This window comes from Sorex araneus, chromosome 5 (assembly GCF_027595985.1).
Source record: "Sorex araneus isolate mSorAra2 chromosome 5, mSorAra2.pri, whole genome shotgun sequence".
In the NCBI taxonomy this organism is placed as follows: domain Eukaryota; kingdom Metazoa; phylum Chordata; class Mammalia; order Eulipotyphla; family Soricidae; genus Sorex; species Sorex araneus.
The window spans coordinates 76,844,509-76,871,490 of NC_073306.1; positions in this window are offsets into that span (position 1 = coordinate 76,844,509).

A 26,982-nucleotide genomic window follows, 5' to 3' on the forward strand; every position below is an offset into this window, starting at 1 on the left:
AGGTATCAAACCCAGATGACCCAAACTACCAGAGCCAGATAAATACCTCACCTTCAGACCTCCACTACCTCCACTACCCAGCCACTGCCACACTCCAGGCCACTTTCCAGAACTTAAGGCCTCAAAGGTCACATAGAACACTTAATACCCATTTTCCATAATTTTTGCACCATATATGATGGGCTTCAAATATGGTATGAACCATGGGAACACCTGTAAGGGTGATTGAAGGCCGCCCTAAAAGCCTCCATCCTTCTCGGAGAGCCTGGCAAGTTACTGAGAGTACCCCGCTTGCACAGCAGAGCCTGGCAAGCTACCCGTGGCATATTCAATGCCAAAAACAGTAACAACAATAGGCTTATTTGCCTGACACTGAAAGAGCCTTCAATACGGCAGCGTTAAGATAGATGAGCAAGGAGAGTCTGACAAAATCTCAGGGACAAACTAGAATGCCAAAATGAAGAAAGACTAAAATGACTGTCTGTACATTCAACACACATAAGCTGGCATCAGAAGCATCCATCGAGGATCTAATGGTGCAAGCGCAGAAGATCAGGTATGACATCATTGGTCTGACCGAGACGAGAAGGCATCGATCACATCACGCCATTTTCGACACTGGAGAAGAACTGTTCTTTGGAACATGCGACAATAGAGACATCGGCGGCATCAGTGTCCTTGTCAACACAAATTTGGCCATGAGCATTGATTCATTCAAATGCCTAACAACCCAAATCAGATGATTACACTTGAATAGATGTGGCTCACTGCTGGCAGTTTCTATCTTCGTCATCTATGCACCAACATCTAACTACAGTGAAGAAGAAATTGAGAAGTTCTACATGGAGCTGGAGAAGTTCTATAAAGAAGACCACAGCTTCTACAAGATCATTGCTGGTGATTATAATGCCTAGATAGGATCGAGAAGGCCACCTGAAGAACTCCACATTGGGTGTCATGGCCTAGAATGGAAGGAACAGGGTGAGATACTGTTGAGTCCATCATGTCAACCAAGAATAATCCATGGTAACTCACAGTTCTAGAGGCAGAATCTAAACATTGAACATGGGAGTCTCCCAGTGGATAGTTCCACAATGAAACTGACCACATCATATTCAATTGAAGGTTTTGCCTGACTGATGTCTCTGTTGTCTCAAAATTCCAAATGGGATCAGGTGACCACCTCCTTTGTGCAAAATTCTACTTCACAGAGCGGGGAGAAAAGACTGTAAAGTTTATGATTAAGAAGAGAACTCCCAGAATGACCACCAACTGGGATCTCTTTAACACTATTGCAGCAACATGGGAAGATGCCATCGTTGACAACATCTATGAGGAATACAATCGACTGGTTCAGCACCTCCATGACTGTATGAGGAATGCTGAGAATGGGAAAGCCACAAACAGATGCCAGTCTTTGGAAGCTCTTGAGCTCATTCACCAACGTAATTTGGCACGCGCCTCAGGCAACCACAAGCTAACATCTGAGCTCACAAAGCTGTGCAGAGAAGCAATAAAGGAATACCTCAAAGAGAGAAGAGCAGCAGTTTTGACCGATGCAGCAGAAGCCAGGAAACATATTCACAATGCTTGCCTGTCCTTCGCCAACTACAAGACCAAGATGACTGCCCTCCTATGTTCTGATGGATCTATCACATCTTCCAGAAGGGCAATGGATAGGATTATTGACAACTTCTACTCAGATCTCTTCAACAGCCACATCCACCTGCCCATATACCAAATTCCGCAGGATGAATATGTCGTTGCTAATGTCCTCCCATCCGAAATCCGACATGCCATTTCATTGGTAAAGACGCACACAGTACCCGGTCCAGACAAAGTCAGACTCGAACACCTGAAGAATCTGCCGCCAGTACTCATCAATACACTAGCTTGGCTCTTCACATACTAACTGTCTGAATGCAAGGTTCCATCCCAATGGAAACCCAGCAGGACTGTTCTGTTGTACAAGAAGGGAGACATCCACAACATTGGCAACTATCGTCCAATCTGCCTGTTATTCATCTTCTACAAGTTGTTCACTTGAGTCATCCTAAATAGAATAGGCAGAACACTATATGAAGGACAACCATGTGAGTAAGATGGGTTCTGAAAAGGATTAAGCAGGATTGACCATATCCACACAGTGACCAAACTCATAAAAGTTTCGCAAGAGTTCAAGATGCTGCTCTAACATTCATTGATTTAAAAAAGGCCTTCGATTCTGTTGAGACTGAAGCTGTCATCGAAGACCTAGCCAAACAGGTTGTTCAAACTCAGTACATCAAGATCCTCCACGAGCTGTATTATGGATTCACCACCAGGATCTCACCATTCTACAAGGAAGTAATCATTAACATAAAGAGAGGGGTTCAGCAGGATGATACCATTTCACCAAAACTCTTCAGTGCTACCCTCAAGAACATCATGCGACAACTGGAATGGGAAGGAATGGGAGTAAAGATAGATGGTTGGCAACTATACCACCTCTGCTTCACTGATGACATCGTTCTCATAATACCAAACATTAACCAAGCGGCACAAATCTGGCTGACTTCAACCGCAAGTGTGGAAAGGTCAGACTGCAGCAAAATCTCACCAAGACAATGTTCATGAAAAATGAACTAGTCCCTGAAGCTCCATTTGCTCTCAATGGAATCAACATCTCCTAACTCAGCAGCTATGTGTACCTGGGTCAAGAACTCAACATGAGGAACGACTTGGTACCAGAATTGCGCAGGAGGAAGAGAGCAGTGTGGAACGCCTTCAAGAGTGTCAAAGAAGTGGTTAAGAGGATGAAGAACCTCCGGCTCTGGGCATATCTTTTGGACTCCACCATTCTTCCTGCACTAACATACACCTCAGAGACCAGGGCCCTATGCAAACTGGATAAGAATACTATTTGGATCTCCCAAAGAGGAACTGAAAGAGCTATGCTTGGAGTATCACATTTCACTCAAGTGAGAGAAGGAATCCTGAGTTCCGACCTCCGTCGACAGTCAAGAATCAAGGACGCTGTCTCATTTGCCAAGTTGTCAAAACACAGATGAGCCGGAGACATAATTTGATTCAGAGATGACCGCTGGACTAGAGCTGTTACCAACTGGATTCCATGTGATGTCAAAAAACCACATGGCCACCCACCAACAAAATGGTCAGACTTCTTCGTCAAAACCCTGAACAAATGATTGGAGACTCTGCTTGTTCCTGGAGTGAGCAAATATCATTGGGCTACATTAGCACACAATAAGGACAAATGGAGACATTACTGGCACCCAGTTGAGCAAATCAAAGATCAATGGGAAGACAACTGATACAAGTTGTTTATAAAACTTTCAATGGTATTGTTTCATTTCAGCTCCAAAACCATAACCATAGTGTTCATTTTCCTCCACCCTTTTCTCAGGTTTCCCCCCTCATATTCCTCATTCCCCATTTATCCCCACCACCTCTCCCTTACCTCACCATCTCCATAGTAAATCTTTGGTTCCATTGCTTGTGGCCATTTGTTGTTGTTGTGCTATGGGTTTTATATCCTACATATAAGAGATCATTTTACATATGTCTCCTTCTGAGTGATTTCACTCTGCATGATTCCTTCTGTTTCCATCCACATAGCAGTTTGCATAGTTTTGTCTTCTCCTTTTTTTTCTTTCTTTTTCTTTTTTTATTTTATTGAATCACCATGTGGAAAATTACAGTGCTTTCAGGTTTAAGTCTCAGTTATACATGCTAAAACAACCATCCCTTCACCAGTGCCCATATTCCACTACCAAAAAAAAAAAAAAAACCCAGCAAAACCCCAGTATACCTCCCATCCCCCCCACTGATAAATTTCACTTTACCTTCTCTTTACTTTGGTTACATTCAATATTTCAACCAAAACCTCACTAATATTGTTAGGAGCACCCCACTAGAGTCAGACCTGTTGTGAAGAGATAAGAGATTTTGGATTTCTGTATTTTAGCAACTAAGTCCAGGGAAATTTCTTCCAGATCTTGTATCATTGCAAGCTTGTAACTCTCATCTGTGGTCGTCATAATATGGTGGTCACCATGTCCTTCACTCCTCGCAAGGAAAAAGGAGAGAGAGAGAAATACCTTTCCCCTCCTGGGCAGGCATGGGACCATGGCTTAGTTCTCAGTCTGGAAACATTCTGCAAGGAGCTGCCCATACCAAAAGTAGTTTAGCTGGCCTCTGGAGTCATGCTTGTGCAGCTGTGGAGAGACCGCACACGTGCAGCCCCCAGAATCACATCTCGGTGGCGAGCAGGCAGTTTTGTCTTTTCTTATATCTGAGTGTTATTCCATCGTGTACATGTACCCTAGTTTCTTTACCCAGTCATCTGTGCTTGGATACTTGGGATATTTCCAGATTTGGGCTATTGTGAACAGTACTGCAATAAAATAAGAGTGCAAATGTCTTTTCTGAATAGTTTTGGAGTCCTTGGGGAAGATGACAAGTATAATAGGTAGGTCATATGGATGCTTTCTTCTTATAGTTTTGAGAAGTGTTCATATTAGAACACTTATATCATCTGTTTTCGATCTTAAGATCAGAATTAGGATCTTCTAATGAAAATCTCCTAACTTCTTATCGTCTTATAAGGAGTTAGCAAAATCTTAATATCCCACTCATTCTCCACAATTGTATTAGTTGATTAGTTGGAAATATAGTTCCCCACCACTTTGTGCAGAAAAAAATTATATCTTTAGTAATTTCTGAACAAAATAATTCCAAGTATTTTTTTAAATTAATGTCAGAATTGTCTAGAGTCATTAACATGCTAAAGAATGTTATCTTCTCTCAATTCAAAATTTAGATATAGAACATTTTTCAAATTTACTAGATCATTTACTACTACTCAACCCCTTAAGAAAAAAAAAGTTTGTTTTGATTTGGTTCGAGTATGAAGTTCTTGTCAGGTCAAGTTTTTCAGAGAACTTTAATCTATAACCATTATATTCAGGGCCTTCAAAAGCAACATTTAGTTCAAATAAAACAGTGAAATGAAGAAATTTAAGAGATTTAAAAAATCTTGTAAAACGGAGTATCTTGTGTATTACTGTTACTTAAATTTACTATTTGCTTTATATTTTAACTTATAATTTAATCTTATAATTTACTATTTGCTTTTTAAATTTACAAGGTATGCATTTTTCCTCAGATTCAAAAATGTCATTTCTGTGGCATTTTCATATGCATATTAAATCACACCTTATTTATCGCTATTACACCAGACCCTGCATTTTTTTCCCTTAATGACAAAAATATAGACCTCTTGGATATACAAATCTCCTTCTCATTCTGGTTTCTAAGTCATTATGAGATTATTTGACTCTAAGATTTAGTATTCTTATGTAGACTGTTTTCCTAAGCTTTAGATCCGCCATTCCTCACCCTGAGTATAGCGCATTTTTGTTTTCCACATGCCCACTGTAGACTTTTGTGACTACCATGTTATTCTCTTCCTTCTAGGCATTCTTGATAAACAAAACTGTAAAACGGAAAGCCTTTATCTCAGGGCATCGCGGTTTGGAATAATTTAATGCCAAGATTTTAAACTTGAACCTTGAAACTCAAAATGTCTCAAGAGGCTGAGGGAGGAGACTGCCCCAATGGCCCAGGGCTCACTGCTTACCAACACGGAAATCGAAGTCCCTCTCTCTCTTTCCCACAACACTCTCTTCGAGCTGCTAAAATAGCTTTCCTTTTGTCTTCTGAAGAAAATCTAGCTTCTCTTGGATCCTTTCCAGGATAAAACCCACTCATTTCCTTGCCTCTCAATGTCCTCTCGAAAACTTAGTAATGAAAGCAGATGCTCTAACTCAGACACATATTTTCTCACTCAAATGTTCATCACAGCTTCACATTCAAAGCAAAAGCATTATCTGTTGAGAAATTCACAATCTCTAAAGCCCATCAAAGGAATGCTCAGGCTGTTCTTGTGGGTTCCATGAGTATAATTTTCAATTAACACAAACTTTGGTTTCAGAGCTATTACATAATCTCTGTTTTGACTCCTATCAGATATCTACAGGAAAAAAAGAAATAACACACTGTTCTTTTTTATTTTTCTTTTTGCAGAGCAACAGATAACCTTTTATTTACTTCTTGAATACTGTTTTTTTCCACAGTGATTTAGAGAAGTGTTTTCAAACAAATATATTTTATAAATAATATCTGGCAGCTCCCTAACCAATTGAGTATATTCTTTGTTGCACAGTAAACCATTTCATATCTTTCAGCAAGGAAAAAATAAAACCACTAAGTTTAAATAATAAAGACATCACATCCTTTTAATTGGGACACAGCTAAAAGTTTGCTTTAAATACTGAGGGGGGGATCAGGAAAGAAAATGACAGTTTTACTAGAGAGAAATAATTTTATAGTCTTGTGGTGTTATTATCTTTGAAGACTTTCATCCAATGAATTCTTGAGAAACAGATTCCAGCAGCCTGGACCCCTTCCCAACTGTTATTACATATTGTGCTTGTCTGAGTGGAACAGGCTGGTGTTTCAGTTGAACCTTAAGGTTTTGGCTTACTTTTTACCTGATTATTCTCTTCCATACATGTTTAAGGAAGCTATCCTGTCTCTTTGAGTCCTCAAAATGCTCAAGATGAACATTAACCCTCTTGGCAAGAATCTTGCATTTTACTTATGTGTTTACAACAATGCCAACAGCAGGCTAGGTAACACTGTGGACTTTTCCAATTTTGCCATGGGAACATTTATGTGCCTTCCTTTTCAAACAGTGCCCATTCCCTTCTAGCCCTTATCACCTTCCTCGTGGAGCTGCATGTATTTGGGCAATGGAACAGCTTTGTATTTTCTGAAAGGCCTAGAGAATACACACAAAGGGGCTCTCTTCTTTCCCTTTGTGGTGGTCACTTTTTTGTAATTTACTCAAAGGTGTTTTGTGCCAAAAAGTATGATATACTTTTATTTTTGAGTGCATGTGAGTCCCACTGAACTGCACTCAATTTAAAAAAAAACAATAACAACATGGAAACAATAAGAAAGATGTTGGGAGGGGGGTGCTCAAGAGATAGTATAGTGGGTACGACTCTTGCCTTACACATAGCTGACTCAAGCTCGATCTTAGTACATTAGATGGTCTCCTAAACCTCACCAAGTTCCTAAGTTCAGTGCCAGGAGTAAGATCTGAGCACCACTGGGTGTGCCCCAAAAATACAAAGGAAGGAAGGAAGGAAGGAAGGAAGGAAGGAAGGAAGGAAGGAAGGAAGGAAGGAAGGAAGGAAGGAAGGAAGGAAGGAAGGAAGGAAGGAAGGAAGGAAGGAAGGAAGGAAGGAAGGAGGGAAGGAGGGAAGAAAAGGGGGAGGGAAGGAGGGAGGGAAGGGAGGGAGGGAGGGAGGGAGGGAGGGAGGGAGGGAGGACAGAAAGAAGGAAAGAAGACAGGCAGATAGAGATGAAGGGAGGGAGGGAGGGAGGGAGGGAGGGAGGGAGGGAGGGAGGGGGGACGACAGAAAGAGAAAGACAAAGAGGAAGGGAAGAAGGCAGGAAGGAAGGAAGGAAGGAAGGAAGGAAGGAAGGAAGGAAGGAAGGAAGGAAGGAAGGAAGGAAGGAAGGAAGGAAGGAAGGAAGGAAGGACAGAAAGAAGGAAGAAGGGAAGGAAGAGACTCTTTTGCTTAGAAGGAAGAGAAACCTGTTACTACAAATTAGTTTCTTTGACCAATTTGGAAAAATTAATATTATTTTGAATTATCTACTCCCCACCATGAAACCCATGCATGCAAAATCATAATAGTTAACACTGCATAACCTACTCTTTCTTCCTGCTGCAAGATGTCTGGGGTGTGCAGAGAAGGGGATCATATAGTTGGCAAGCCCCTTCTATTTCCATAAACCAGCTGGCTCTATATCTTGACTATGACTCTACTTAAGAGTGGCATCTATGATCAAACCAAATCGTTCAATGGCAAAGTATACAAAGGGCGTACTGTTTCAATAACCTTGCGTGTCTTATTGGAAGTTGATTTAAAAAATGAATAAATAAAATAAAATAATTAAAAAGACTCACATCCAGTATTTCATGTGACTGGCTGTTTATCCTCCATGGCATGCACAAACTTTTTTTAGAAATTGCGGGAAGTGTCAAGACCCTTACTTGTTACAATTTAATTTTCTGCTGCTAAGGCAATTACAGTTCAATGAATGATGATTCAAACACATCGAAGTTTTCATTACTCTTTGCTTAATTTGTCAGTTAATGCCTTTGAGTTCTATGGATTCCCTGGCAGTCTTAACTTGCCATTAAAAATCTGTCAAGGAAACAACCTTCTGATTGCAGTGGGTTTAAGAGCGTATATGCTTCCATTGTTAAGAAAGTTAGAATTTGTTCCCTAGCCAAAATACCCATACTCTAGGAATCCCCAGTTAGAAAAGGTAGCCATGATTCTGAATTCGTGTTTTTATATTAATTTTATAGCATTGCAATAGATACCAGAAAGAAGAATTCATGCTTAAGATACCACATATCATAAGAATGTTACTTTCTATCAATTTTTTTTAGCAGTTTACATTTACCTGATAAATGCTGGCCTTATATATTCCTCTCCATGCCCAAGCATCTATTACATTTGCACATTTTATACTTCTCTAATATTTTTGCAATACATTTTCCTGAATCGGCTGATGACATTTAATAGAATGTTTAAGACACAATATAAAACTCTAAATGCTTTAGCTTGTTCTGGGGGGAAAGTGTGTGCATAGATTAGATTTCAAATTAATACCTACAACGGTGTACCAAACATTTTTGCTTCTGCTGTACATATTTAAATATAACTAGTGCATCTTATGCAATACTGCAGCATCAGTACAAATAATAAGCTCTGATACTTACAAGCAAGCTAGATGATTAAGGAGCTATTAATGAAGGGAAACAAAACCACAGTACTGGGATGTAATAGTCCATGAAATTCTTATTGGTAGAAAGAGAATCTGCAGTAAATAAATATTAACCTAAATGCTATAGAAAACATAAAGCAAACAAGGAGAAATGTATTTTTAAGCTAAAATATAGGTTAAAATTGCTGACAATGTAAGGGAAGTCCATTTGCATACCACAGGGCTCCATCTGCTGTGGAAAATATAAGCTGCAAGAATGATTTAATATTTAATAGAAGTAGTAGCCACTGTTAATTATAATTTGCACATTTACAAATCAGCACTGATAGCAATACAAATTATGAAATATAAGGGTGTTCTGCTGGATACCAAGGAAAATAAGATGACAGACAAAGTTAATGGAGTATCCCTAACCACAGCTCTGTCAGAACACATCAGAGAACTAATCCAGTTACAAAGAGCCTGCAATGGAAAATCTATTTAAAATATTAAAATGTTGTTTGGTAAAAGCTTTTTCATAGTGCATTTTACTTAAACAGTTGCTTATTGCTCATGGGTCATTAGCTGTACACCCAGATGCATTCTGCAAACTGCCATTTAAAAGAATAGTAGAAATTAAATAAGAAATATATTTTGGCAGCATTTTTCTTAATACATAGGAAGTGTTTGCTGAACATCTAGTCTGGATATGGAAAAATTAGAGTGTAGTCACACCATAAGTAGAAAGTTGTGGAATTAAGCACTATATTTTGCCTACATTGAGCCATAAAATTCAACACAACTTTTCCCTCTAGACCTGATCTCATTCCCATTTATACTTAGATGCTAATAGTGATGATACAAATCGACTTTTATTTAGTAAGAAGACAGAAATTACCATTGATTTTTTCATTAATCTTCTATTTCACCTCATTTCTCTCATCATCATATAATATGGATTAATAGTGGAAGCATTTTATGCACAACATTTAAATAGTAACTCTAGTTCTCTAAATCATGATAACCACTAATTTTTGCCTCTGGAATCCCTAATCTACAGAACATATCCTTTATCTAAATTCCCTCCTTTTTCTATGATAAGAAAATCCTTGCCCCATTAACATTATTTATAATGTTCACTAGAAATGTTTTTCCACCTTTAAAACATGCAGAACAAAAACTATACCAACCATGGGTTTTTCAATACATAAATAAAGTAAGTCTATTACACAGCATATATAAATGTAAAATTGGATGTTGTCACAATACATCAAGAAAGTATTTAAATAAGGTAGTTAAAGTATATTATCAAGGTATTTCTTAGGCATGGACAGAGGTCAAAAGCTGACAGTTTCTGAGTCAAGTGTTTCCAACAGATGTTTTCTTGTTCACTATTTAAAAAAATTGAATTTGAATCTTTTAGACAGAATTCCCGTTTTCTCTTACCATCTTATTTTTAGCTACTTCATACCTTTATATTACATGACTTGCCTCTGTGATTATTATTTCTTTATGAGAAAATTATTTTACATTTCTATTAATGTTTTTTCTTTTCCTGGATAGGCTAGCTGTATACTTTCCCAACTTACAAACCCAGAACATTTGTTAATAATTATAACCCATTAAATAACCAAAAACTAAGACTTCATTAGTATGGGGTTCCAAAGGGACTATAGGACAAGTCCATAAAATATTGGAAATATCTGCATACTAACAATAAAGGTCTATCAGGAATATACAACTTCTATCATCAATACTTCAAGTCAAAAATACACAGATATGTACACATAAACATGAAAACAAGTTCATGAGTACACACACAAATCCTTGCAGTTTCTCCTGAAAACTGGTCCCATAAACCTGTAATTATCAAGGTTGGAATTTCAAATACTTATTATGTATTAGGCCTGAGAAACATGAAGCCAAATTATTCTGTTTAAGTGGTTACCTACATCAAATAATACCCACCATGGCCAATACAAGTTTTTTCCCAAAGAGAAAACTCCTGAATTAGGTCCTCAAGTTCCTACAAAAGAAGTTCAACAAGTATAAAAAGTTAAGGTTTAAAATTCATAAGCACATGAATACATATTTCAACATTTACGACAATGAGCATAAACTACCAGTTTCAATGCATTAGTTTTTAGAGCTCTGAAAAATACCAATTATAGAATGCAAAATGATTACAAATGAAAAATTTTTAAATAGGAAAAGATCAAAGCAAGCTATATGAGGGCCAAGACACTTGCCTTGCTTGCAGCTGACCCAGACTCAATCCCTGGAATCCCAGATGGTCCCCTGAGACCACTAGGAGTAATTCATGAGCACAGAGCCAGCAATAAGTCCTGAGCACAACTGAGTGTGCTAACCCCTGCCAAAACAAGTAAGAAAGCAGACTATGAGCAAGAAACAATAGTCAGGCATATTTTGAAAATAGAATATTTTAAAATCTATTCACAAATACTGAAATGTCAAGCACTGTAAGCACTGTTGTCTTGTTGTTCATCAATTTACTCAAACGGGCACCAGTAACATCTCCATTGTGAGAATTGTTGTTACTGATTTTGGCATATAGAATACACCACGAGGAGCTTGCCAGGCTCTGCCGTGCAGGCGGGATACTCTTGGTAGCTTGCCAGGCTGTCCGAGAGTTATGGAGGAATCGAACCCAGGTCGGCCGCATGCAAGGCAAACGCCCTACTTGCTGTGCTATTGCTCCAAAATCAGTGAAATAAACATACTTTCAATAATTGTATACAAGATACTTCAAATCAATTCCCCAGCTCACAGTCACTAGTAAATGTGGGTAAATTGATTTAAATAATATGTATTAGTCAATAAGAAATGTAACAATAAAGAATTAAGCAAAATTTCAGAAGAACACAAATATCAAGAGAAAGCAATCTACAGTTTTTGGTCTGAGAGGAAGCCATGACTTCCAGAACTAAGAGCTGAGAAGTTGAGAAGCTCAACAGAGCTAGATGGAAAGTTCAAGATCAGGCCCTGAAGGAAACTGGCAAATATCCTAGATTTTGGGATAATGGTGAATAAAGCATAAGCCAGTCTCAAATGATCTAAATCCCTGTTTGGATTAAAGGAAACTTTTATTTCTAATGACCTTAGCACCAGCTGTTGGAAATGAACATGCACATTCTCTGAAAAGATAACATTAACCTAAGCCTCAAGTATCTATGAAACATTTTGGCAGGTAGTCTTTGAATTTATCCAGATATAAATATAATTATAACAATAATTTTAATGACTACAATGCTAGCATATAATTAAGCAAGATATAAAATAAAAATCTAAAAGAAATAATGGAACATAGAACATCTATTGAGAATCTGAACAAAAAATTATATATTATAAACTTAATAGTAATTATGCTTAATATATTCAAAGAAATACAAAGCAACTTTCAATTTTCACCAAAAGTGAAGCCATAAAATATAATTATGTAAATCAAATATATAATAATTGAATTTGAGAATTTTGTGATAAGTTTAACTGCAGTATATACCAAACTAGACACTACTTTTAGATTTATAACGTATTAGCAATTCAGAATGTATAAAATAAATTCTAATGTGTTTAAATATATTATAAAATATACTAAGAGCAATAGAAATATCAATGACATCAAGAATATGTTCAAAAGAAATACATTTCAAAAATTAATGAATATTAAATGTATGAAGATGAATATTAAAATTAACCCAACTAAGCCTATGAAAGACAGTATAGCTATCTAGAAAAAAGGACTTACCTTTTAATGAGCATCAATGAGACTAATATTTGATTTCTCAATAGAAAATGTCAAATCCAAAATAATTTATCAAAAACTATGAAATAGTGGTTATCATAAATTTTTTCCCAAAAGAAATAGAAACTAGAAAATGAAAACTAAATAAATTTCTTATTTCTTTATAAATAAGAGTTGAGTTCTAAACTAAAAATAAAAAGTATTTTTAGGGGCTGGACCTATGGTATAACAGGAAGGATGTTTGCCTTGCACTCAGCTGACCCAGGTTCAATCTCTGGCATCCGTTATGGTCCCCCAAGCATCACCAGGAGTAATTCCTGAGTGCAGAGCGAAGGTTTTTCCCTGAACATTACCAAGTATGACCCAAAAGACACACATACAAGAAAGTATTTTTTGACAATAGAAAAAATTCTACATAGACTTTTAAAAACACATATTTCCAAATGACTGAATAAATTGGTGAATATAGATAAAATAGCTCTAAGGGAATAGGTTTTTTATATTAGATGTTATTATATTCTATTAAAATGAAGACAAAATATTTGAGAAATTGAACAAGATAATTTAAAAATGTATACAAAAACGGTACAAATAGCCAAGAAAGTTCAAAAAGGGAAGGAGAGGAACAAAGTAGTATATTCTTAACAAAAGTCAAAGCTTATTGATAAATTACATTATGTCAGTGATTTATTTGCTGAAATATACAAAAATTGATGAAATAAATTGATTGCAGTCAAGATCTAGACCATCATATATCCACAAGGAATGGAAACCTTGCAAAATATTTATGGGGGGAAGATTCATCAATAAAATTCTTTCTAAAAACTTTTTAGGGGCTATGGTGCCGCCAGCAGGTAAACCTATACCTGTGGAGCGAGTGCATCAGCAGCCTGATGGTGCCTTCAGATTTGCAGATTTCCCAAAAATTGCTGCTGTGCCTTTGGCCAGACCTTTAACAAGTTGGGGCCAAGTTTACCAAGAAATTAAACGGCCAAAAGTTAGGTATGTGGGAGATACATCCACAAATCAAACAGATATATATCCACAAATCACACAGATATATGAGTTCATTTATTGGCCTTATTTCAGAGACCCATAAATCTCGAAACAGATCAAAAGATGCAGTTAGGGCCAGTCTTGCAGAGATAGGCGGGAACCCATGACTGAGAGCTCCAGGCTCACTTGGGTCAGGACTGGGCCTCCTCCTCCCCCCACATTCCCAGTTTTGCAGTAGCTTGGCAGTCATGCCCCTAAGCTGCCCACTGCAGCATGCAATCTCATCAACGGCCTAGACCCAGTGACTATAAACTAAAGCTCTTGGAAGAGAGCACCGAAGAATGTCCTGAACCCGCACCAGGCTGTCTTCACCGGAGCACCCCAGAGGGGAGCCAGAGGGGAGCGGGTTGAGTTTCCCTCCCTGTCCCAAGCAGAAGCTCAGCAGCCTCAAACCTCCAGAACCCAACCACCACTATGCCCAGGGCCACTCTCCACATGCTCGGACGAGCCTCATCCAAGAGGGGACAAGACTCACCCAAGACGAGATAAACCTCACCCAAGAGCAGACAGGCAGGAAAACCCAGATATGTGGGAACCCATGACTGAGATCTCCAATCCCACTTGAATCAGGACTGGGCCTCCTCCCCCAGGTCCCCAGTTTTCCAGAAGTTTGGCAATCACACCCACAAACTGCCCTGGCGCCATATAATCTCATCAAAGGCCAAGATCCAGAGGCTATAAACTAAAGCTCCCAGAAAAAATGACACAGAATTTCCTAGACATTATATTCTATCCATAACAAGCAATACAAAACAAATTATCTAGCGTTGCCTTTTCAGCAGGTTTGAGTGGTGGTGAGACTGGTGTCAAAATATCGAATGTAGTCAAAGTAAAGAGAGAGTATGGGGAAAATTGACACACAGGCAGGGCAAGGATTGGAATGTGTGTGTGCGGGCGCGGGGGGGGGGATACTGGGGATTTTGGTGGTGGAAAATGTGCACTGGTGAGGGGATGGGAGTTCGATGATTATATGACCGAAGCTCAAACATGAAAGCTTTCTAACTGTGTCTCATGGTGAACCAAAAAAAGGAAGAAAAAAATAAAATAAAATTAACATTCATAATATAATAAAAAGAAAAGTAATGTAGAGTTCATACCCAATTCTATCAGCTTAATCAATGGCTGAATAAATAGCAGTACTCCTGTCACTATCACTGTCATCCCGTTGCTCATCGATCTGCTCGAGCGGGCACCAGTAACGTCTCCATTGTGAGACTAGTTGTTACTGTTTTTGGCATATCGAATATGCCACGGGTAGATTGCCAGGCTGTGCCATGTGGGTGAGATACTCTCAGGTAGCTTGCTGGGCTCTCTGAGAGGGGCAGAGGAATTGAACAGAGTCAGCTGTGTGCAAGGCAAACACCCTACCCGCTGTGCTATGGCTCCAGCCCAGCAGTACTCCTACATTATTAAAAAAAAATTTAAAACAAAAACTGGGGAGGCTGTAGAGATAGTACAGAGTACAGTGGGTAGTTCGTGGCCAATCCAGGTTCAATTCCTGGTACCCTGAATAATCCCCAGAGCATTGCTAGGAGTAAGTAATTCCTGAACACAGAGCGAGGAGTAAGCTCTGAGCATCACTGGGTGTGGCCTCAAAACAAAAAATAAAAATAGATCTCTATTAAACACAAAATATATTGTAGTCAGGTTAAATACATAATTATAAAGATAAGATCTTCCAAATTTTTACAGAAAATTTTAATATTACAGTGGTAAAAAAATGAGTTCTTAAACAAGAATCTCAAATCTATAAAAATGATAAATTTACCTACCTTGCTAGAAATGACTAACAAAACATTTCCTCAGTAGAACATATTAGTTATAATCTTGAAGCTTTTCCTCAGCTATTCTTCTGCTGTTCAGAACTTTTAGTGATTTTTTTTATATCACCTACCATACTCTTTATTTCTGTCAGTTCTACTTGTATTTTTCTCATTTTGGCTCTCATTGATTTCTCGACCCAGGTACACATAGCTGCTGCATTCGGAGATGTTCGTTCCATTGAGAGCAGATGGAGCTTTAGAGACCAGTTCGTTTTTCATGAGCATCGTCTTGTTGAGGTTCAGCTGCCATCCGACCTTTCCACACTCGTGGTCGAAGTCAGCCAGCATTTGTGCAACTTGGCTAATGTTTGGCGTTATGAGAACAATGTCATCAGTGAAGCAGAGGTGGTGTAATTGCCAACTGTCTATCTCTACTCCCATTCCTTCCCATTCCAGTCATCTCATGACGTTCTCAAGGGTGGCACTGAAGAGGTTCAGTGAAATGGTATCACCCTGCCAAACCCCTCTCTTTATGTCAACGATCACTTCCTTGTAGAATGGTGAGATCCTGGTGGTGAATCCACAATACAGCTTGTGAAAGATCTTGATGTACTGAGTTTGAATGCCCTGTTTGGCTAGGATTTCGATGACCGCTTCAGTCTCAACAGAATTGAAGGCCTTCTTTAAGTCGATGAACATTAGACAGAGCAGCATCTTGAACTCTCATGAAACTTCAATGAGTTTGGTCACTGTGTGGATATGGTCTATCGTGCTGAATCCCTTTGGAACTCGGCTTGCTCAAATGTTTGTCCTTCGTCTAGTGTTCTGGTGCCCGCCCAAGCAAATCGAAGATCAATGGGAAGACAAGTGATACAAGTGAAGTGGCTCTCATACTTTTTTGTGCTCTGCTCACTCCTAGCAGTGCTTGAGGGTAAAAATATACTGAACGAAGGTCAACAAAATATACTGAACCAGGGTTAGCCCTGTACTATCTGTCCAGTCTATAATTATTTCCTAATGTTTTTCAAGTAAGGACACTTGCCTTGCACATAGAAAACCGGGGTTCTATTTTGGGAACCCCAGAAGGTTCCTTCAAGTCCTGCCAGGTGTGATCCCTGATCATAGAGCCAGGAGTAAATTATGAGCACTGTCGGTATGATCCCTACACACACACACACACACACACACACACACACACACACACACACACAAATGATCAGTGGAGAGACAGGAGTAAGTCCTGAGCATCACTAGGTATGCCCCCCAAATGAAACAAAAACAAACAAAAGATAATAATTCTTTAGTCTCATTAATTTCCAATTCTCATTTTGTATTAAAATAAATTAAATTGTCATATTCTTCTCAGAGAACTTTAAGTAAACTTTAAATCATCTAGTATTTTAGACATGATATGATTATTAGTTTATAGACAGTATTATAGATAGTACTATAAGATAGTATACTATGGAAATAAATAATTTTAAGTTGAGATCACTGGTGCAAGATCTGCTGAACTTTAAAAAAGACATAATGTGTTTCAAGAAAAATGCCAACCCTAGAGTTTGCCAATTTGTTTATTGTCGTTATAATGACTGCACCAAATCCCTGAGATTCCGTTGGTGGACTTCCAGCAAATGCTAATCTGAATGAGTCAGTGCTAATGTAGTAATTTAAAATAATTCTGAGTGCCAACTAATAGATTATAAGGACTATGTCATCTGAACTTCAGTTCTATCCAGACAATGATTCCTTAGATTTGTAACAAATATCTGAGTCATATAAGATAGTTTTGAAAAATAAAAGCAACTATTAGGTATATAAGCTAACTAAGAAAACATTTAATTTTTTAATAAATGAGATTTAGTAATTAAGACTTGCTTGTAATCTGCAAAGAAATGAGTTACAAAGGGACCAAAGATGTAGTTTAAGAGGCTGAATTCATGCTTTGCATCAGGAATCTCAGACTCCATCTCTGGTACCACATCATTCCCAAGCACTACCCCAAAGTACCCCTGAGTAGGGAGGTACTGCTGACACCTGACTATTGCTGGGTGTGACTCAAACCAGAAAGTGGGTTGTAAATACAAAAGTGTATTGTTGCTACAATAATAAAATAATAAACTAAGCTCAGAGAATAAGACTGAAAATGTTATCTTTCATTTTAAGAAAACATTAACAATGCATTACATCAACTACTTGCTCCTTGGATTTGCTGTCAGGAAATAGAGTAACAAGCCAAACAAACATATTTCAAACCTTTTGAATAATGGTACACTGGATAACTTTGTACATCTATGACCCATGTACCACTGTCACACTAGAATGTGCTCAATGGGTTAAATCTTTCTGTACTGGGAATCTAACCCTGTGCCTCACATATGCTAGATCCACTTACACTCTCGCTCTTGCCTTAAAATGATAAGTTTTAAAAAACATACTTGGCAAACAACAGTGCCTTGTGTATACTAATCATCAATATTCATGTGGAAAAAGAGTCTTTACTAGAAGTCTAACAACTAGATGCTTTTTGTCTTTTCCACAGTAATCAATACAACAATTAACTATTTTAAAAGGATGCTTGGAATATTACTGATTCCTTTTACACTTTGCTATTAAAATGAAGTTACATTCTTGGTTTAAATAAAGTCAAAACAGCCCACCTCCCATAGCTGCCACTGCCATGTTGACTCACCTACTGGCCTTGCTCTACAAATTCCTAACTAAATCTCCCAGTTGATGCGCACCAAGCAGCTAAAATTTATGAAACCACCAGTCCAGCAGGTGAAAATTCTGGGGCACCCTCTGGAGGTAGGTGGACCAAGTACTCACCCTGCAGAAATCCTGGGAGTTGCACCCACAACTCACCTCTTCAGCCACGCTCGGGTTCAATTCCACCGCTTCATGAATATTCTCTGTTGAAACACTTGTATGTGAATAATTCCAGGTACCTAGGTGCCAAGTCTGAGAACTCTGGGGTCTTCTCAGAGTAAAGGTAGCAATCTCTCTCCATCCCCATACTTCCTTGGCCCTGGCAGCCAAGCCCATCTCACGTAGATGCCACCATTTCAACTCATTGGCCCAGACTATAGATCCTGAAATCTCAGGACAGCAAGGTCAAGTACCTGCCCAACACCTCCCAGTTACTCAGTACTGAAATTCCAGTGGGAGCACACCAAATTAGGTGGGAAAATAACATAGAATCCATCAAACAAAATAACAGCACAGAAGGTTCAACTATCAACAAACAGTAAATTCTTAGACAAGGATTTAAAAACCCCTTAATGAACTCTTCGACAAGGACTTAACAACTCTGTAATCAGATATAACAACTTTCCCATTAAAATAGTTGTTATTTTACCTCCACTGATTTTAATATTGGAGTTTTGTTATCCAATAAAGCTCAATTCTAGAATTATATAAGAAGTAATGGATTTGTGTACGTTAAAATAAATTAAACATTAAAAACTACTGAGTAAAGATAAAAATAATGATAATAAAGATAAATAAATTTAAAACAACTTAAAATGTCTATCAAAATTCATCTTGCATTCATAGGAAATAATAAATAAAGTATTTATAGCATAGAAAGACAATTCAGTGTCTTTTCCATGATTCCCATCCCCATAATTCTATTGTTATTTAATCAATATTTTTTACAACTTTCTTTACAGAAAGGAAATACAAAAATAAAGCTATATTTGGGTGTGGCATTAGGAGAAGTCTTATAGATCTTATTCACCACATATGCACATAGATTTTTATTTAATTCCATCTTTGACAAGTAGTATCTGACTTTATTTTGTTAGAATACCCTTTCTCAGCCTTGCGTCTAAATTTGCCTGACCAAAATTGGTTTTCATCACTGCTGGGCTTACTCTCTGATATAAATAATGTAAACCATTTGCATTTTTATGATCTTCTGAAATTTTGAAGCAGTTTTAAAAATATTTTTCTTAGAGTCTTCTCTTGTTTATAACCTGTAAGGTATGATTTCTGAAACATAATGAGAAGTATTCTCATAGCATGTTCTCATTAGTATATGATCTTCTAATTGTAAAACTGAGCAACCTTATCTGTGATTTGTTAATGTTGCTTTCAGATAGATGATTATCCTGTGATCACTCACTACATAAAATAAGGTCTTGGATTAGCCTTTTTATTTCAATTTTTTGTTTTGGTTTGGTGGTGCTCAGGGATTACTCCTGGAAGGCTCAGGGGAGTGTATGGGTTGCTGGGATCAAACCCAGGTATGTTGAGTGTAAGGCAAATGCCCTACCTACTGTTTTATGACTCAGGCCCCTATTTCTAATTTTTAATATATTTTTGTTTGATTTTGTTTTAGGGCCACACCCAGCTCTGCTAAGATCTTACTCTTGCTCTGTGCTCAGGGGTTACTCCTGGCAGGACAGGGAGACCATTTATGTAAAAGGTGCTGGAGACTGAACCCAGATCAGACAAAAGCAAGGCATTCATCCTACCTATTATCTTTCCAAACCCCTGGATTTGTCTACTTAATAGAAACATCCTACCAACTTACACAGATCTCATGGGTTACTGTAATTCCAGTGGTTTCCACAGATAAACCATTCATAAAGGACAACCTGATGCTAGCTTAACCTATATTTAAACCAAATTTAATTTTATTTTTTCTCAGAAGTTTTATACTTCCATATTTATGCTTGGACTGGAGCAATAACACAGTGGGTAGGGCATTTGCCTTGCACATCGCCAACCCAGGTTCAGTTCCTCCATCCCTCTCGGAGAGCCCAGCAAGCTACTGAGAGTATCCCGCCTGACAGCAGAGACTGGCAAGCTACCCGTGGCATATTCGATATGCCAAAAACAGTAACAAAAAGTCTCACAAGGGAGACTTTACTGGTGCCCACTCAAGCAAATCGATGAACAATGGGATGACAGTGCTACAGTGCTATTTATGCTTAACTCTGGTATAACATGCTGTCTAAAAAAATCCAGGTTTACTTTTCTTAATTTAGATAAATCAGCTTGCAAGACTTTATCCAATCATTGATTAATAAGGAAGAATTAGAGTCCTATGACATAGTCTTAGAAAATTTTGTTCATTAAAAATGCCCAGAATCACTTATCATCAGAGAAATCGAAATCAAGATGCCAATGAGATACCATCTCACACCAGTGAGAATGGCACATATCAAAAATAGTAGGAACAATCTGCGTTGGCGAGGATGTCATGAAAAAGTAACTCTCATCCACTACTGTGGAAAATAGTACAGAGAGCTCTCAGTAAATTTAGAATTGAATTGCCATATAATCCAGCAAATTCACTTTTGGCCATATATCCTCAGGACATAAAAATACTCATTCAAAAAGATAGATGCACATAATTATTCATTGCTGCACTCAGTAAAATAACTTGCATCACTTGTATCATTTGTCATCCCATTGATCTTCGATTTGCTTGAGCAGGCGCCAGTAATGTCTCCATTTGTTCCTGTTGCATGCTAGTGTAGCCCAATGATATCTGCTCGCTCCAGGAACAGGAAGAGCCTCAAACCATTCATTCAGGGTTTTGACGAAGAAGTCTGAGCATCCACTGGTGGGCAGCCACACAGTCTTTTGATATCCCATGGAATCCAGTCAGTAACAGCTCTAGCCCAGCAGTTGTCTCTGAATCACATTACATGTCCGGCCCATCTGATTTTTGATGTCTTGGTAAATGAGACAGCATCCCTGATTCTTTTTTTCTTTTTTAATTCTTTTATTGATTCACCATGTGGAAAGTTACAAAGCTTTCAGGTTTAAGTCTCAGTTATACAATGCTCAAACACCCATCCCTTCACCAGTGCACATATTCCACCACCAAGAATCACGATATACCTCCCCCCTTCCCCCCACCTCACCAGGCCCCCACCCTGCATGTGTTACTGGTAAATTTCACTTTACTTTCACTTTACTTTGATTACATTCAATATTTAAACAAAAAAAATTCACTATTATTGATTTGGAGTTTCTCCCCCAGCGTCCCTGATTCTTGACTGTCGATGGAGGTCAGAACTCCGGATTCTTTCTCTCACTTGAGTGAGACTTGATACTCTTAGCATAGCTCTTTCAATTCCTCTTTGGGATACACAAAGAGCATTCTCATCCTGTTTGCATAGAGCCCAGGTCTCCGAGGCATATGTTAGTGCAGGAAGAATGGTGGAATTGAAAAGATGTGTCCAGAGTTGGAGGTTCTTCGTCTTCTTAACCACTTCTTCTATGCTCTCAAAGGCGTTCCATGCTGCTCTCTTCCTCCTACACAGTTCTGGCACCAAGTTGTTCCTCATGTTGAGTTCTCGACCCAGGTACACGTAGCTACTGCATTTGGAGATGTTCGTTCCATTGAGAGCAAATGGAATGTCAGGGACTAGTTCATTTTTCATGAGCATCATCTTGCTGAGGTTCAGCTGCCATCCGACCTTTCCACACTCACGGTCAAAGTCGACCAGCATTTGTGCCTCTTAGCTAATGTTTGGCGGTATGAGAACGATGTCATCAGCAAAGCAGAGGTGGTGAAATTGCCGACCGTCTATCTTCACTCCCATTCCTTCCCATTCCAGTCATCACATGACATACTCAAGGGTGGCACTGAAGAGTTTTGGTGAAATGGTATCACCCTGCCAAACCCCTCCCTTTATGTCAATGATCACTTCCTTGTAGAATGGTGAGATCCTGGTGGTGAATCCACGGTACAGCTCGTGGAGGATCTTGATGTACTGAGTTTGAACACCCTGTTTGGCTAGGGCTTCGAAGACAGCTTCAGTCTCAACAGAATTGAAGGCCTTCTTTAAGTCGATGAACGTTAGACAGAGTGGCATCTTGAACTCTTGTGAAACTTCAATGAGTTTGGTTACCATGTGGATATTGTCGATCCTGCTGAATCCTTTTCGGAACCCGGCTTGCTAACATGGTTGTCCTTCATCTAGTGTTCTGCCTATTCTATTCAGGATGACACGAGTGAACAACCTGTAGACAACAGACAGCATCTGGAATCAATCTAGGTGTCCAAAGGCAAATGAATGGATTAAAAAGATGTGGTATATATACACAATGGAATATTATGCAGATGCAAGGAATGACTAATTTATGTAATTTGCTGCAACATGTTTGAAACTAGAAGATATCATTTTAAGTGAAGTAAGCCAGAAGAAGAAACAGGATAATTTCACTTTTCTGTGGTATATAGAATACTTGATGAGAAAATGTAATGTAATAAAGAGAGAATACCTATATCATCCTTAACCTAATGTTTAGAGAGAAAGAAAGAAATCAAGGTGGGAAGAAGAGAACAGAAAAAGTAGGTGAGCGTGAGTTGGGGCTTCAGTTATACTGGTGATATGGGTGAGTGGTATAGTCATTTACCCAAGACATAGACTAAATAACACTAAAGACAAGAGATCTAAGCTGCAACTATTGGAACTTCATGATGTACCTGCCACGTTGCCGGGTGAGGGATGGGCGAAGGTTTGGGGCTGGGGATGGAATATTGGAACACTGGTGGAGGGAAGCTGACACTCATGGTGGGATTGGCATTGAGATATTATATGCCTAAGACTCAACTATCAATAACTTTGTAAATTACAGTTCTTTAAATAAAGAAAATAAGAAAACTCTGCTCATTGAGGATGGAGAAATAGTGCAGAGGGTAGTGTGTTTGCCTTGCATGTTATTGAACAGGATTCAATCCTGGGAATGCCATACAATCCTTTGAGCCTGACAAGAGTGATCCCTGAACACAGAAGCAAGAATAAGACCTGAGCACTGCTGGGTATGCCTCTCCTCCTAAAAAAAGAAAAAAAAAGTAAAAAATAATTCTGTTTTCTTTGACATGGTCCTGCTTTATTTATTTCTTAAAAACACAGAAACAAACAAAATAAAACAAAAACCCTTGAATCAAATCAACTTCTAGCCTACATTTCCCAATTAATCCACTTGAATATACTGATTTCTCTTTTGTTTGATGCTGATTAATTTCCTCAAAGATATCCTATGTCTGCAAAAGCTCTTTCACTTCTACTACTAATAATAGACATTTCTTAAATGGGTTCTGATTTCTATGAAGACTTCCATGTCATAGATAGACTTCAGCTCTGAGTCATACAATTTGTTACTTAATTGTTTATTTTTGTGTTATTAGAAACCCTCATATTTTTGCACTCTTAGTGACTTAACAGTATTTATATTTAATATAATTTATTTCAAGAAAGGGAAAGGGGGAGGGTGGTGAGGGTCAGTCTCACTTCTTTATCTAGACTGTGAGCTCAGAAAAGAAACCCTACAATTGTTATCTCAAAGTTGAATCCAGAGTCAGAAATCTCCACCTCACCTAAGAATTAAAAACATAACTTCAGAGATACAGTAGGTGGAGTTGATATTATCTCTGAACTGATGAAAGTGGATAAAATAAGGTAAAAAGAAAAAGGTTGGTGAATAAAAGTGTTACAGCAAGTTGTTAGAAGACATGCAAACCTACAAGACAGTCAACAGCTCTCTAGGTATCCTGAAACAGTCTTGACAGAATTGAGAACATATTGAATCAATCTGTAAGATACTCAGCTGCTGACACAGAAGAAAAGGAAAGGTTACTTGTGCAGATTGATTAGCTAGCAAATTCTATAGCTGGTGAATGAGAAGAGGTATTAATGAGCACAAGGAAGAAGGAAGCTTCTGCTCTGGAGTTAAAGTTGGGGAGAAGGGTCAATGAAGGAAATGAGGTGAACCAGGAGAGCCAATCAATTACAGGTCACTGTGGATCAATTAAATCCCCTTCTAGACTCTCAACTAGAAACTCAGAGTCAGCTCTCTGTCCTCTTTTTCCTTATTCCCCTACAAGTCCCTAGATCCATCAGTTCTAATTCTGAAAGTAGTTCTTTCCTTTCTGTTTGCACTGCCATTGCATTAAGATTCATCTCTTTCTTGAAAATTGCAATGGTTTTTCAACTAATCTCTGTGCTTTAGGCTTACTCTGATCCTCGCTGTTGTATGAATTCACTTTTAAATCATGAATCTGGTGATGCCACATTCTAGATAAAATCCTTTGATGGTCCCTCATTTACCAGATAAAGTTGTTGCCGTGACATTGGAAGTTGTATTATCAGACTTCAACATACTTTCCAACATCACTTTCTACCTGACTAACCTACACTATATTTTAGTTATCACAGCCAACTTAGCTTCTCTTCCTTTTGCCTTTGCTCAGTTTTATCCCTCTTGAGGACTTCCCCTCTGTTCTTGCTATGCTTCGAGTATCTTTTATAACAAAGCTGAAATGTCCAAAACAAAGTTCTTTGCAATGATTTTTCCACTTCTCAATCCCACATTCAGACACAGTTTATGCCCATTACATTGCAAATTTCTTCACCTATATACATACAGAGGTGCTTGGTATGTGCTGAATAAATGAATGAGTAAATGAATGATACAGAAAAAACAAGTTCCAGAAAACAAGTTCTGGTGATCCAGGAAAACAAATAGTGAGAAATGCAATATGACAATCAAACATTCATTTTACGTCTCATTTATTACCTTCAGTTGTCTCTCTTTTTTTAAATTTTTGCTGGATGGGCTGCACACCCAGAGGTTATGTGCTTTTGGATCCGTGATCAAGACTCACTTCTAGTGGGTTGGGGGTACTGTAACAGATGCTGAGAATCAAACCCTGTCTGCTGTATGCAAGGCAAGTGCCCTACCCACTTTTCTATGGCCCTGGCCCCAAATAAAATATTCTTAAACATGGGTATTGAAACCTAATCATGAACAGCTTTACATGGGCCTATCTCACAGTGATTCAATAAAAAATAAAAACAAAAGAAACCTTGGGGTGCATTCTTTGCATGTTGAAGCCCTAGGTTCAATCCCAGGAAATGTACAACCCCCTAAATACTGCCAGTAGCAACCCACAAGCACAGAGTAGGCAGTAACCCGAAGCATTGCCAGTTGTGGCCAAAAATATAAATAAAAATAACTAAAATTAGAATAGAGCCAGGGGGTCAAAAGGAATAAAATAGCATAAAATCTGATATATCCCAGAGGGTAAGGCATTTGCCTTGCTCACGGCTGACATGGGTTCGATTCTCCCGTCCCTCTCAGAGAGCCTGGCAAGCTACCGAGAGTATATCGCCCACATGACAGAGCCTGGCAAGCTCCCCGTGGTGTGTTCAATATGCTAAAAAAAGTAACAAGAAGTCTCATAATGGAGACATTACTGGTGCCCGCACAAGCAAATCGATGAGCAACAAGATGACAGTGATACAGTGATTTTACATGGTGCTAACTGTGGAAGCAACATATAGATAATCTAAATGCACCATGATAGGGGCTGGAGATATAACACAGCAGTTAGGTCAATTGTCTTGTACGTTGTCAAATGGAAAAGATGATGAGCTTGTATTTGAAAGGAAAAAGTCACATGTTTGTGTTCCAAAAAAGGAAACAGGAAGTTTTGGTAGTAAGCTGGGGTCATTCCAAGTACTTTAAGGGTCATTAAGAGATACTTATTTTTATTTTCAATGAGTTGGTATGTCCAAAGGAATCCCACTGTAGCTTATTAACATTTTACTCATTGGAGCATGACAAATAGCTCTTTAATATATTCCAATTTCTACTCCACTCTCTAATTTCAAACTCTCATACCTTGACTAAAATATTATGATACCACCACTGACCTCCCTGACATTATGTTATTCCTATATTAGCCTGTATTAGTATGAGAGTTTCCTTTCAACAAAACAATGTGATCAAAATTTATACAACCCATAAATCTGTGAACTGTTTACAGGTTTATTCAATTACCTTTTTTTAAAAAAAAAAAAACAACTTCAACTTAGAATAGATTCCAGTCAAGAGCAAAACACATTCCTTTGGCTATAGACAGACTTTGATAACACCACAAAATATCACTGTCATGAAGATATTACTATATATGCACTATATAGTAATATTAAATACCTTTTTATTGTAGCTTAGAATTTTGTGGGGAGAGTAGGCAGCCTCCCACACAGTGCTCAGAAGAATTGGGCCACAAGGCAAACCTGGCAGTGCTGAGAGTTCTTAAAGGTTGCACCTGGTGATGCTCAAGGGACCAGGTTGTGCTGGGGATAGAACTGGGGTCACCTCCTATATGGTATCTCCGGCCCCAGCAAAGTATTTTTGTTAAAGCAGATGATAGCCTAGTGCTTAGAACTGTCTTTCCTGCCAAGTTAAAATGAAAACATATATAAATGCCTTGATATTTATAAAAAGTGACATGTGTCTCTGCCCTCAGTTTCATAATTTTGTTATTAGCAACAGAAACATCTCTTAGCAATGCTTTCGCTTATATCTATAAAATTCATGTAGATGCACTGCTCAGGTCTTCAGCAATCTTTGACTAAATTCAAAATGCACGTTTTTCACTTTAAAATGTGATGCATTTTATAAATACATGCAAACCACAATCCCAAGACAGAATATTTCAATTAGCCCTGAAAGTTTGATTGCACTCCCTGCCCATATCCTACCCTCTCCAGGTTCTCCCAACCCATCAGTTCC